We start from the raw sequence: 6,099 nt of genomic DNA on the forward strand, positions 1-6,099 counted from the left end.
TGCTTGACTCCTCCACTGGTAGAGACTGGATGATTGTGATTCAAGTCCAAGGTGCCACTGGATGTCTATTGCCTCCACTGCCACTGCAGACACCACCAGTTCAGTTCTTGGCAGGGACTAAACACATCCAGAGTAGCGGAGGAGGGGAGGAATCCACCCTGAGGCCAAGGATCTGTGCTGCCTCAACTGAGCAAATCATAGGACATCATTCCACTTATTATTTCTTGTATCTATTAGTTTTGGTTCTGACTTGTTCTAGTTTTCCTAAGACCTTAAGGTGCATTATTCAATCATTTATTTGATATCTCTCTGATTTTTTAAATGTAGGCACTCATAGTTATATTCTTCCCTCTTACAATTGCTTTTGGTGCATCCTAAAATTTCTGGTAAGTTGTGTTTTCCTTTTCATTTGATTCTTGAATTTTTTTGATCCCCTATCTGATTTCTTCAATGACTCACTGATAATTCAGATGTGTCCTGCTCAATCTCTACAAGTTTTTGTATTTTCTGTAGTTTCTCTTGCTGTGAATTTTTAATTTTTTTCATTAAATTCTGTTAATATGCAGTAAATTACTGCAATTTTTTGTATTTGTTAAGATTTGATTTATGTCCTAAAATGTGGTCTATTTCAGAGAAAGTTCAATGAGCTGCTGAGTTGAATGTCTATTCCATTGCTATTTGATGAATATTCTACAGACATCTGTTAAGACCATTTGTTCTATTACACAGTTTAACACTGAAGTTGATTATTTTATTTCTTTAATCTGGATGACTTATCTATTGATGAGAGTAGGGGTGTAAAGTCAATCATTGTCTTTTTTGTCTTGTCTGAAACTATCTGTCTCTGTATGTTAACTATTATTTATTTATGAAATTGGGTGTACCAACATTCTTTGCAAATGCAAATATATATATATTATATATATATATACATATACTTATACATAAAATTTGTATTATATAAATATGTATACTTGTAGTTATATTTTCTTGATGGAATATTCTCTTTGTTAATATGTAGTGACCTTCTTTATCTCTTCTGATTAATTTTGGCTTGAACTCTTGGCAGAGAGAGTGTATCTAGTATATTTTTGTTTTCATTTGCTTGGTGTATCATTTTCTATTCTTTCATTTTCAGTCTATCTGACCTTGCCAGTCAGAGGTCTTATAGACAGAAGACCACTAGGTCTTGTATTCTAATCCAATCAGCAGATATGTATTCTTTTGGATGGGACTGGGTACTGAATTCAGGGCTTCACATTTTCAAAACAAAAACACTACCCCTTGAGCGATGCCTCTTCTACATTTGCTTTTACTTTGTTTTCTACATAGAGTCTCACATTTTTACACAGATCAATATTAGACTGCTATCCTCCCACCTCTGCCTCCAAAGTAGCTGGAATTAAAGGAATGTACCACCATTCCTTTTATTGAGATTTGCAAGAATCTCAAGTTTCTTGCAAAATTTGTCATCCATGTTGCTACATATCACATCCAGTCTTGAATTGAGTTCCTTATTGCATTCATTTCTACATTTAATTCCTCTTCAAAGTTACTGATCATCTTAAAAAGTAGACTTTAAATTCCTTGTCTAGCATTTAAGTCATTTTGGTACCTTTGAATTAAGTTATCAAGTTTTGAAATTTTGAAAGAGTCATATTGGCTTACTTTTTCATATATATTGTGTTTCTGGGTTGAAATTTGCATTATCAGACTGGATGGTTCTTTCATTTTTTTAAATTGGAGCATCTTAGTGGAGACTTCCTTGTGTTAACAAGCTATGCTATCACTCAGAGGAGAGAAAATGGGCAGCAGTTGCAAAAAGTACAATTTACATACTTACTTGGTGGGGTAGATACTATGACCACAAAGGTGGTTTTCCAAGGGCAAGACTTATCCATTATACTCCAGATCTGCTGACCTCTGTGATTTCCCAAAATGTGGGACATTTTACTGCATAATATGTGATCATGGGGGAATGCATTTGCACTCTCCCCTGAAATATAAAATTAAAAAATTCATAAACTATCCAGATATTTAAATTCTGTAAAAAGCAATTGAATACACCAATTAAAAACAGAATTAGAATATGTACTGAATAAAGTAGGAATTTGAAAATTATTCAATCTAGTATTGTTAATAACTGATCAATAAAAGGAAGGGGTGAGGAAAAGAAAAGATAAGCTGCAAGATAGGAAACAGAGGAAAAATAAATATGTAGGATGCTAGCATAAGAAACAATACTGTGTGATTACATGATGAAATGAATATAGAGCAATACAAATCACAACAAGAAATATAAGGTCAGTCAATAATCTTCCTGAGTTAATATAGGGTGAAGGTAATTTGCTTGTTTTATTCTTAGACAAGTCGTTTTGTAGTCTACTTAGTGTGGGATGCTGGTGCTGGAGTGTTGATCCATTTTCTCTCTGAAATCCAAATATATTAGACTAGAAAGGCTTGTTTGCAGACTTAGTCCTTCCCAGCTTTTCCTGTCAGGGCACGCATGCTACTACGCATATTGTTGGGCCAAATTCCTTCCAAGTTTTCCACATGTAGGCCTGGAAATGAGAATTTAGTGGCCATCCTCCCAGTGCCCTCCCCCTCCCTCCCTCCCCCCTGCATAGATGCACCTTTGAACCAAAGGTAGTCTGCTAGTGAAGATTTAGCATGGGAAATTCGTAAGCAGAGGTTGTGTTTCCACCAAATATTTTTGGGTTCCTGACAGCATAGAAAGCAGTCAGAAAAGAGCAATTTGCACTGGTGGGGCAAGGCATGTAGTACTGAATGTTGCTACAATCCTGACTATACAGTTTTATGTCTTAGCACTCCCACTTTTACTAACATACATCTGGTCTCCCCCATCTTCTCAGAGTTGAGACTGTATCTCCTCTAGTGTACTCATCTTCAGCTTCCCTCTGCATTTATGGTATCCACTTTATTATACCCAGTTACATCTGTGGCAGTATATCTGGGTTCAATTATAACCAGTTTCCTGTGCATACACTGACTCAGGACAGGGTCACTTGCTTAGCCAGTGAAGAAGGAGAGGCCTTTGGGGCTTGGAGGTGTAAAACTGCAGGGATGTCTGCCCTGTCTGGCTCAATGCTTTGACTTCAAGGACCTCACTAAGATGATTCCCCACTACTGCAGCAGTGTGCAACTAGGAAGTGCAAGGGACCCCTTCTCTGGTATGTGATCTTTGTGTGTGCTACAGATCTCCAATCCCAAAATTCATTTTTTACCTGTGTAGCTTGTTGACACTTTCCTTCACTCTTTTCATAATGCCCTACTCAGGGAGATTTCACCATTCCCTAAAATTTTGGCTAGCAGTCCATTGTTTTTAATCACAAATCTAACTGAATATTTCTGGATTTCAACTGATCACTGTCTACTGCTTACTGCAGCACTCCCTTGCCTTTTTATGGAAGCTGCCAATCCCTGAAACCATGCATCTGAGGTGTGGTTTCAATTTCATAGAGACACAGGACATGCTGGCTTTCTGTACTGCACAATCTTGTGAGCATTTGAAAATGGGAAATATTTGAAAATATTTCCTCAACATTAGAAAACAGGCAAGGATTTCACTCTTCTCACATCTAGTATGGATTTTTATAGTTCGGATATGACAAATGCCCCCAAAAGGTTCATGTGTTGAAGGCATGAACCCAATGCAGCAATGTACAGAGGTGAGGCCTGGAGATGTGGTTAGATAATGAGGGAACTGGCCTCATCAGTGATTAATTCATTGATGAGCTCATACTTAAATGTGCTATTGGGAAGTGGGGTCTTGTTAGAGGAACTAGGTCACTGAGGGCATGCACTAGTGGGGGATATTTTCTCCCCAGCTTTTGCCAATCACTTCCACCACCATGATGCTCTACATTACCAAAGTCCTATCAGCAATGGAGCTAGACTACCATGGACTAAAACCATGGAAATTATGAGGCTATAGAAACATTTCCTTCTTTTAAATTGTGTCTTTCAGTTATTTTGTTACAGAGATGAAAAGCTGAATGACACAGAGGGTACTGAAAGATCTCTCCAGAACAATTAAGCAAAAAGTAGAAATAAATGGCATCCAATTAGGAAAAAAATGAAAATAGTTTGTGATTGTTGATATCATATTATATAGAAAAAAAACTTAATGAATATTCTGGGAATTACATGATAAAAAGTAGCATACAAAAATTAGTAGAATTTCTATATACTAAAATACATTCATTTTTGCATTTACTTACATGTATAAACATTGTATTGATCCATATTAACCCTCCTACCCCCTTTCCTCAACACCTCTCTCTCCCACTGGTGCCAGCCCTCCAGCTGGGAAAGACTTATTCCACCCTTCTGTTCTCCGATTTTTAGGAGAAAGAATAAAATGAAAGAACACATTTTAGTTTGGGATAAAGATAGCTACACAGGGAATTTCCTTGTAATATTTCCATGTATGTATGTATTGTAACCCTGAATTCAAAAATGATACCTGTTGAAACTACTCCAGGATTGAGGGTAGGGGGAGATGAAGGAGGATGGTAGAAGAGGTGAATTCATGTATGATATATTTGATACATTGTAAGAACCTGTGTAAATGCCATAATGTACCTGAACCCATCACAACAGTAAAGGAAAAAAATTTACAAATTAGCAATTTCAAAATTGTCAAGAAACAATTGCAATTTGATTAGTCACAAAGATACAATAATGAAAAATAATCTTAACCAAGGAGTTGAAAATTTAGGAGACTGAAAATAACAAAATGCTACTGAAAGAAATTGAATAAGACACAAACAAAAGGAAAGATATTCTGTGATCATGGGTTGGAAGTATTAATATTATTAAAATTTCCATATTACACAATGTTACCTATAGATTAAATGGAGTCACTTACCAAAAATAAAAAAAGTTTTTACAGAATAAAAAAATCATAAAATTTGTTTGGAAGGAAAAAAAAAGACCTTAAATATCCAGAACAATATTTACCAAGAAGAACATCAGAAACCCAACACTGATTTCAAACTATCTTACCAAGCCAAACTAATCAAATCATTGTGGTACTGGCATAAGATCAGACATATCAACCAACATAACAAAATAGAAATAACAGAAATTAAGCCAAATATTTTACATTTAATTGACTTTCAACAAAATTTCTAAGAATACACATTGGAGAAAGGATAGTCTTTAATAAGCATTGTTGTGAAAACTGGATATTCATATACAAAAGAGTAAAATTGGACAATTAAATCATGTGCAAAAATCAACTCAAAATATATTAAAATTTAAAAGGAAAAACTGAAGTGTAATATTACATATATATGTATATATTTACGAATTATACATCTGATGACTGGTTACTATTTAAAATATATATGAGTAGCTCAAAAAACACAATAGTGGGAAAATTACCCAATTAAATTACAAATGAAATTCCTGATTATACATTTCTTAAAAGCAGACATATGAAGGGTCAATAAGTATAGGAAAAGATGATAAATGTCACTTACCAACAGAAAAATTCAAGATAATACCACAATGAGACATCGCTTTACAGCTAGCATCAAAGGACTGTCATCAAAAAGAAGAAAGAAGACTAGAGCATGGTGGCACATGCCTGTGATCCAAGATACATGGGATGCATAGGTGCTATGATCATGACATGAAGCCAGCCAGGACAGGAATGTGAAAACTTATTCAGAAAATAGCTAAAGCAAAAGGGTTCAAAAACATGGCTCAAGTTGTAGAGTGATGGCTCAGTGAGTTCAAGGCCCTGAGTTCAAACCCCAGTACTGCCAAAGATGAAATGAGGAGGAGGAGGGGAAAGGAGAAAAAGAAGAAGAAAAAATAGGTCTAAGAGTGTATCTCACTGTTAGAGTACTTTTGTGCATGTGCAAGGCCCTGGATTTGATTCACAGCACCATAAGAAAAGAAGAAAGACAATTGTTGAACATATGGAGAAAATGGAAATCTTTGAAACTGTGGGTGTTATAGGTGTAATAGAAAACACTATGGTAGTATCTCCAAAAGAAATGTAACAATAGAAGTATCATATGATCCATCTATTAAACTCCTGGGAATATAGTCATAGGAATTTAAATT

General features: G+C 35.4%; 1 non-coding gene across 1 annotated transcript; it reads left to right on the top strand.

The window, feature by feature from the left end:
- The first annotated feature begins 1,835 nt into the window (after positions 1-1,835).
- Positions 1,836-1,997, top strand: LOC141419972 (U1 spliceosomal RNA). Its single transcript, XR_012444697.1, has one exon. It is a non-coding gene; the product is annotated as a U1 spliceosomal RNA (small nuclear RNA).
- Positions 1,998-6,099: the final 4,102 nt, after the last annotated feature.

Source organism: Castor canadensis, chromosome X (genome assembly GCF_047511655.1).
Source record: "Castor canadensis chromosome X, mCasCan1.hap1v2, whole genome shotgun sequence".
NCBI lineage: Eukaryota > Metazoa > Chordata > Mammalia > Rodentia > Castoridae > Castor > Castor canadensis.